General features: G+C 42.0%; 1 long non-coding RNA gene across 1 annotated transcript; it reads right to left on the bottom strand.

Annotated features, from left to right (window-relative positions):
* Nucleotides 1-6,413: 6,413 nt before the first annotated feature.
* Nucleotides 6,414-8,707, bottom strand: LOC143942092 (uncharacterized). The gene is made up of 3 exons (XR_013264676.1): nt 8,393-8,707; nt 6,737-6,795; nt 6,414-6,542 (listed from the first exon to the last, which is right to left on the bottom strand). It is a non-coding gene; the product is annotated as an uncharacterized LOC143942092 (long non-coding RNA).
* Nucleotides 8,708-9,025: the final 318 nt, after the last annotated feature.

Raw genomic sequence — 9,025 nt, 5'->3', positions numbered from 1 at the left:
AAATTTTTAGGTGATGTGCTGGTTGTTGAAGAGCAAGCCGAACATTTCACAAGTGACAGTGCACAAAGGCTAATCAACAACATCATGATGTGGAATGGTGAAATTGACATCATAAGGAAGAAACTCAATGTTATGGAACAACAAATGAAGAACATGATTAATGTGTTTGGTAGAATCTGAATTTCTTCCAAATGCCACCATTTTTACATTTGTTGGACTTTCCAAAAACTTTTTTTGGACATTTTAAAAGCCACATTTTGAAGATACACACGGTGTGTCAACATGTTCTATCTGCCATCAGGGAATATCAATGTACGCAATTTGTGGGTGCAACCCCTTCCTCGTAACTCTAGTAGGTGAGAGGAAGGGGTTGCACCCCCAAAACACATCCATTGATCCCCCATGATGGGAGATAGCATATGTTGACATATGGTATGGGATCAAGAAGGATCAGGAAGGAAATACCCATTTTGGCTCCCAAATTGTATGCATCTTCAAGATTTGGCTTTTACAGGGGTGACATCACCCCATCTGATGAAGGCAATATCAAGGCATTTTTGACAATATAATGTCTGATATTGCCTTCAGTTTTTCTACGTTGAGCTTTGTAAGTTCCCGAGTTTTGTATGTTATGTTTAGAAACATGTGCGTTTATACCAAAAAAGAAACAATTGTAAAAAATTTCAGAAAAAAAAATATGCATCAAAATTTTATAACACACATGTGAATGTGCGCAGAGTAAAAACTTTGATAATAAACAATGTGTGGCTTCTTCTTTCAATGCTCAATACCAGTTTTTGAAGTAATTTTGTGTTTACAGTGACAATGGGGCCAGGACGGCCAGTATCCAGGCCCATTAGGGGATTCTCAGGAAGACCGGCCTCAGGCCCAATTGAGGCAATATAATTTTGGGCATTTTTCCTTAAAAAATTGTGCAATAAGCAGCAGGATAAGATGATGTGGTTTATTTTGTAGTCTGCCATATGGATTGCTCTCAGAAACAGGCGGAACTGGCTGCCCATTATCCCGAAAGTATTCTCAACGACTCTTCTCACTAAAAACCCTCCGGGGTGAGGGTCCCCTGGGGGAATGGCCTCATCAGGTGCTCACCTAGACCGAACGCTTCATCAGCAATAAAGACGAACGGGAGTCCTTCAAGGTTGTCCGCATCAGGTGGCAATGCCAGGCCACCAATCTGGAGACGTTGGTAAAACTCCATCTGGGCGAAGACTCCTCCATTCGACATCCAGCCATTCTTCCCCACATCCACAGAGAGGAACTCATATTGTGCCGACACCACCGCCATTAACACTATACTATTAAACCCCTTATAGTTATAATAGTTATAATAGTAAGACCCCAAATGGGATGGTGGCACGATGTGGACATGCTTCCCATCTATAGCCCCTCCACAGTTGGGAAAGTACCAACTGTCGGCAAAATGGGATGCCACAGTTTGCCATTCCTGTGGCGTTGAAGGAAACTGTGAAGTCACAGCAGAAAAAAAATATTAGTACTTTTGCGCATAACATTGCAAGCAGATTAGAAACAAACATTCTTGGCCGACATCAGTATAACATTTATTTTAAGGAGTATTTCAAGACAAAAATCTAAGGTCCACTTATCAGATTCCTCACCCCCTCTAATGGTCCATTGTATAAATTTTAGGTGGGGGAAGAGTTCGAGCTAAGTTTGGGACCCAAAAAAAAGCCTATGGCACGATGCCTGAATTTAAAGTGGTGGTCCGGCCAAATTTGACTTTTTAAATAAAAATAACTTATCATACACAAGCTTAATGCATTCTAGTAAAGTTAGTCTGTAAACAAAGGTCCGTTTTGTTAGGTTATTACAGTATTTTGTAACTTTATAAACTTGCAGCAGACTGTGGCCATCTTAGGTGTGGGCATCTGAAGCCAGACTGTATTTCTTCCTGGATCTCAGCCTTGCAAATCTCGCACATGCTCAGTGCTGCACAAGCGGTGAAATAAGTTTCAGGTCAGGTTTCCATAGCAACGGCAGTGTCAGAGGAAGTTGCTGCCTCTTAGCTATGCAAACCCCTCCTCCCTCCAGGAACCAGGAAATATAGTGCATTTATAACAACATAAATTAGCAGCAAAAGGAAGGAGTTTTAAATATATACTAATTGTAAACTAAATCATTTGTTTCTGTGCAGATATATCTACATAACAAGAGATATATATCTTGTTATATATGTATCTTGTTATATATGTATGTATGTATATATCTATGTAGATATATCTCTTATTATATATGTATCTAGTGTGTGTGTGTGTGTGAATAATATATATATTATATTATATTCACCCAGCGGCTACTTTTTTCTGTACACCTTTTCATAATAAATAAATAATAATAATCTCAGCAACAAAATTCATTTATGCATCTAAATGTATTCAAACTGAGCATATTAATGTAGAAATGGGGCATGTGTTATGGTGTTAGATGGGATGGTGCTAATTTACAACTATTTGCACAAACAACTTTCTCTATGTTATATAGATATATAATCATGTTAAAAATGAGTAAATATGCACAGAGCATCATCTATGTGCATTGGTTGCTTTTGCTTAATTTTTTTTTGTTGGGGGGTGGTCCACCTAGCAAACTCACTCCACCCACACAACATCCTTTGATTGCCACTTTGCTCGCCCATTGGCTGCCTGCCAGTCCCGCACTTACCCCATCTATGTCACGGCTATGGTGGCTTACCCCTGCATCTCCACCGAGTCATGGCGTTTGCTTCTCATCACGGCCAATCGGGTCTTAGGTAGGACTCCCACCCAGTTGTGTCTCAGGACCCTTTTCCCATGATTGACTGGGAGGAAATCAGTGTCACAATAATGATTTTAAATTTGCTAATGTCACACAAGTGGGTGGGCTTTGAGCACGGTGCTCCCTATAGGGGCATGGATAGGGGGTGTGGTAAGTGTGTCTCCATTATGGACCATTTGTTATTTGTGTGTTAAAATCCCTACTTCATATGTGAGTTCGGAGTTTTTAATGGTACAGATTTTAGAAAGGCAACAGTTACTCAAATAACCACTATTTACAACCAAGGTATGCAGAATACCATCTCTTTATGCTCAACAAATTTGAACCTTCAAGCAGATGGGCTACAGCAGCAGAAGACCACACTGGGTGCCACTCCAGTCATCTAAGTACATGATGATATTGAGGCTACAATTGTCACAGGATCACCAAATTTTGTCAATAGAAGATTGAAAAAATGTTGACTGGTCTAATGAGTCTCATTTTCTGTTCTAACAATCAGATGGTAGGGTCAAAAAGTGTGCCCAGGTGCAAAACAAGGACTAATGAATTTCCACCAAAAAATATAGGAGAGAGAGATTTTTGTTTGCCATCTCCTGTGATAGAGAAATAAATGTATATATTCTTAGTGTTACGTGAGAGATACAAAGTGACCTATAACCATATCTTAAAATAATAAAAAAGACACACAAAAATATTTGAGAACATATAATTTATTTTTATAAATTTAACAATATTTGTAAAATACTTTTTATAATTACAATAAAGGGAGAGAGGGGGGAGAGGGATAGAGGGGTGAGAGAGAGAGAGAGAGAGGGGGAGGGAGAGAGAGAGGGGGAGGGAGAAGAGAGAGGGGGAGGGAGAAGAGAGAGAGGGGAGGGAGAAGAGAGAGAGGGGGGGGAGAAGAGAGAGAGGGGGGGAGAAGAGAGAGAGGGGGGGAGAAGAGAGAGAGGGGGGGGAGAAGAGAGAGAGAGGGGGGATCCCAGCACATCACCACCATCTCCTGCAGCACCATCACCATCTCCCGCAGCACCCCGAGCACAGCATCATCATCATCACCCCCAGCCCAGCACATCACCCCCAGCACATCATCATCATCTGCCCCAGCACATCATCATCATCTGCCCCAGCACATCACCATCATCATCTGCCCCAGCACATCACCATCATCATCTGCCCCAGCACAGCACCATCATCATCATCATCATCTGCCCCAGCACGGCACCATCATCATCATCATCATCTGCCCCAGCACGGCACCATCATCATCATCATCATCTGCCCCAGCACGGCACCATCATCATCATCATCTGCCCCAGCACGGCACCATCATCATCATCTGCCCCAGCACAGCACCATCATCATCATCTGCCCCAGCACAGCTCCATTTGCCCCACTCGACACTGCACCCATAACACTCCATGGATGACAAAAGTACTTACCTCCGAGAAGTAGCTGCTTGCTGTAGATCTTGCACTAGAAAGGCGCTTGTACTGCCGATGATGCCGCTTTCCGAGTTTACTGGCAACAAAAGCCACATCGCCCTTACTTAAAATGGCGCCAGCCGGCGCCGCCTTGTATTGCGTCATTTCCGGTTTGGAAATAACGCAATACTACAGCCCAGTGACCCCTATTGCCTTCTGGGATTGCTAAAAATCATGTCCCAGGAGGCATAGCGGATGGGCAATAACGCAGCTGGAAACAGGAAGCACACAAAACAATTGACAATAAAACCGTGAGTTTAAAAAAAAAAAAATATATATATATATATATATATATATATATATATATATACACACACACACCAAATGTGTTTAAGGGGGCAGAGAAGCAAGCAGAGGACTTAAAAAAAAAAAGAGGGTGGAGCTCCATTTTAATAGGTGGATTCGGAAGGGCCCAAGAAAATATATACCCAGGATCCAATCAATATTAAAGACAGCCCTGGCTGGAATTCAATAAATGAAAGGGGCGGGGTCAGTGACAGTCAGGCTGGGGAGGAAAGGGCAAGATAAACGCTGACTAAAATATATAAATAATAATAATTTAAGTTTAATTAATCTTTATAATATTTTTTGCTGTAAGGTAAAAGATCTTTTAATACTTACCTTTCCTCTAACTCCAGCGCCGCTCTCTCCTCTATGATTCGCCGCTCTGGCTGGTTTTGACCTTGTGTGTGTATATGTATGTATGTATGTATGTATGTATGTATTTTTACTTGGTATTTATATAGGCATACATTTATTTTAACTACAGAGAGAGAAAAATTATATTGTATTATATTTTTTTTTTCACACACACTCAAAGAAAAACAAAAGACAGCAACAGTATTAAAACAGAAGAATTTTATTTAATTTTAAATAATTTTATTAAACATTTTATTCAAAGACGAATCTACAAAAAAATAAATAAATACACACACACACACACACACACACACACACACACACACACTACTATTCAAAACTAAAAAGTATTTAGACCCTAATTTGAGAGAAAGAGAGAGAAATAGTGAAGACAGCTAGTGAAGAGCGAGCAAGAAAAGAGGAAGCGAGAGAGGCAGAAATAGAAAAGAAAACACAACAGTGAGCAAGAGAGAAAAGAGCTAGCGAGAAAGAAAAGAGTAAGCGAGGGAGAAAAGAGCGAGCGAGAGGAACGAGAGAGAGAGAGCGCGAGAGAGAGAGAGAGCGAAAAGAGCGAGAGCAAGAGCAAAAAAGAGAAAAGAGCGAGAGCAAGAGCAAAAAAGAGAAAAGAGCGAGAGCAAGAGCAAAAAAGAGAAAAGAGCGAGAGCAAGAGCGAGAAAAAGAGCAAAGAGCGAGAGCGAGAGCAAAGAGCAAAGAGCAAAGAGCGAGAGCAAAGAGCAAAGAGCGAGAGCAAAGAGCGAGAGCAAAGAGCGAGAGCAAAGAGCGAGAGCGAGAGCAAAGAGCGAGAGCGAGAGAAAAGAGCGAGAGCAAAGAGCGAGAGCGAGAGAAAAGAGTGAGAGCAAAGAGCGAGAGCGAGAGAAAAGAGCGAGAGCAGAGAGCGAGAGAAAAGAGCGAGAGAGAGCGAAAAGCGCGAGAGCGAAAGAGAGAAAAGAGCGAGAGAGAGAGAGAGAGAGCGAGAGAGAGAAAAGAGCGAGCGAGAGAGAGAAAAGAGCGAGAGAGAGAGCGAGAGAGAGAGCGAGAGAGAGAGCGAGAGAGAGAGAGAGAGCGAGCGAGAGAGAGAGCGAGCGAGCGCAAAGAGCAAGAGCGAGCAAAGAGCAAGAGCGAGCAAAGAGCGCCAGAGCAAAGAGCGCGAGAGCAAAGAGCGCGAGAGCAACAGAAGAGTGAGCGAGTGAAGAGTGAGCGAGAAACAGAGGAGAGAGAGCCAGTGAAGAGCGAGTGAGAAACAGAAGAACGAGCAAAGAGCGAGCGAGAGAAGAGTCAGTGAGAAACAGAGAAGAGTGAAGAGTCAGCGAGTGAAGAGTCAGCGAGTAACAGAGAAGAGCGAGCGAATGAAGAGTGAGCGAGAAACAGAGAAGAGCGAGCGAGCAACAGAAGAGCGAGCGAAGAGTGAGCGAGAAACAGAGAAGAGTGAGCGAGTGAGTGAAGAGCGAGCGAGGAGAAGAGCGAGAGAGGAGAAGAGCGAGTGAGAAAAAGAGACACACAACTCCCCCCCCCCCCCCCAAAGAAAAATAAAAAATTAGGATACAGAATTAATAAATCAAACCAATGTATTAAACTTGAATTTTTCAGGCATGGTTTTGAAATAAATCAAATCCACTTGTCTCTTCAAATCTATGGAATAAAAATAAATAAATAATGCATTAATAAATATAATAAAAACATTAGATAAATAAATTTAACCAAAAAAAAAAAAATGAAAACAAATACACAAACACATATCTTTTTTGTAAATTGCATTAATATTTTTTAATCAGATTTTAAGATAATGTCACAGTTTATTTAATTGCACTGAAAGTTTAACATACCTGCAATAAAAGATGTCGATGAAAGTCAATCAATCGCTTTGGACAGATGGAATTTGGATCTACGAAAAACAATAAAAAAAAAAGTTATCGTTATATATTTGGAAAGGAGTGGAGGTTGCTTAAGACCCCTTTCACACCACACCGCTGATAGCGTCAGCGGTAAAACGCCGCTATTTTTAGCGGCGTTTTACCACCAGATTTGCGGCGCATTTCAGCCGCTAGCGGGGCGCTTTTACCCCCCGCTAGCGGCCGCGAAAGGGTTAAAACCGCCGGCAATAGCGGCGTTTTGCCGGCGGCATTACAGCGCTGCCCCATTGATTTCAATGGGGAGCAGCGGTGGAGAAGCGGTAAACACACTGCTCCTTCACCGCTCCAAAGAAGCTGCTGGCAGGACTTTTTTCTGACATCCTGCCAGCGCACCGCTGTAGTGTGAAAGCCCTCGGGGCTTTCACACTACACACAATGGTGCAGCTTCTTTAGGGCGGATTGCAGGCGCTATTTCTAATGCTATAGCGCCTGCAAAACGCCCTGGTGTGAAAGGGGTCTAAGTGTTATGAATAGAAGTAAAGATGAGGTTGGTGGATAAAGTAAGGACGAATAGGAGGGAGGGAGGACAAGGACTGAGGAATGAGGAGGAGTAGGGAGGACAAGGACTGAGGAGTGAGGACAAGGACTGAGGAATTAGGAGGAATGAGGACAAGGACTGAGTAATTAGGAGGAATGAGGACAAGGACTGAGGAATGAGGACAAGGACAGAGGAGTGAGGAATGAGGACAAGGAGGACAGAGGAGTGAGGAATGAGGACAAGGACAGAGGAGTGAGGAGTGACGACAAGGACAGAGGAGTGAGGAGTGACGACAAGGACAGAGGACAGAGGAGTGACGACAAGGACAGAGGAGTGACGACAAGGACAGAGGAGTGACGACAAGGACAGAGGAGTGACGACAAGGACAAGGACTGAGGAATGACAAGGACTGAGGAATGAGGACTGAGGACAAGGACTGAGGAGGGGAGGAGGGAGGTGTAGTAGTAAGTAGTTGTTGGCTTAGTAAAACAGGAGCAGGGAGGAAGACAGAGCAGGACGGAGGAGTGAGGACAGGAGAAACTACAGGACAAAATGGTGGAGAGGAGAGGATGAAAAAATAAAAAACACACCACCACAACCCGCCCCCCCCCCAATAGTTTTTGTAGACATTCCAAGTGTATAGAGAGTAAAGATGGAATTATAACAATTATAGAAAAAATATTCAGGACGCTCAGAACAAAATATATCACTACAAAAAAATAAATAAAAAAAAATTAAGAAAAAATAATAAACACATTATAATTGCATATATATATATATATATATATATATATATATATATATATATATATATATATATAATTTAATAATAATATTTAAGAACAGTCAATTGCATTGCAAAGACATACTACATATACAAGCAGAAAAAAAAAAAATTCAAAACAGGACATCTATTAATCAAAGAAAAGAGGAAATACATGCTAACACACAGCAGAAAGAAATGGAAGACAAAAAAAAAAAAATGACATTACAAATAACAAAGAAGGAACAATCCAAATGAAACCTATACATGACATGTATACACACAGTGAGCACATTTAGACCTACATTTCATTTTTACAAACACTTACCTGTTCTGGGTAAATCTTCTAGGTGAATTAGCTGCTTGAATCCCGACTGATCTTCTCTCCTATCTGGTCAGATGCTCTCCCCAGGACATCCACGTGTGTTCTGGCAATAAAGGGCTTTGTTCCCTTCTTAAAAATGGCGCTGCTGTCTGCCTCAAATCGGGTCATTTCCTGCCTGCAAATCTCGTGTGTTTTCAGCACAGTCCAGCCCACAGACTCATGGGAAACGATGACACTCATTTCCCATGAAGCAATGCAACTAGGGAAAGGAAAAACACCACCGCGGAGGAGGAACAAGGCAGATTAGGACTTCTGCATAGCAACAGGGTGTTCCAGGTAAGTGAAATTTTTTTTTTTTACAGAATGATTTTTAGGACATTAAAAGGGAGAGGATAAGGTGAAAAGTGTTTTCAGGGTGGCCCTCCACTTTAAGGACACTCATAACATTTGTATACATTTTAGTGGATGTTTAGTGGATGTTTAGGGTATAGCACTACTATGGAGCTGACAAAATACATTGCTAAGGGACTTGGCTAGGTGTATATAGGCCCAGGATAGCATGTTGGGGAGGTTAGTGAAGGAAAATATGCATTTAGGACAAAAAAGGAGCATTAAAAGCATGCAGCATGCATGAGG

Source organism: Lithobates pipiens, unplaced genomic scaffold, assembly GCF_037356315.1.
Source record: "Lithobates pipiens isolate NorthernLeopardFrog02 unplaced genomic scaffold, aLitPip1_a1.2 Scaffold_30, whole genome shotgun sequence".
NCBI lineage: Eukaryota > Metazoa > Chordata > Amphibia > Anura > Ranidae > Lithobates > Lithobates pipiens.
This window is presented reverse-complemented; position numbering and strand designations above follow the sequence as displayed.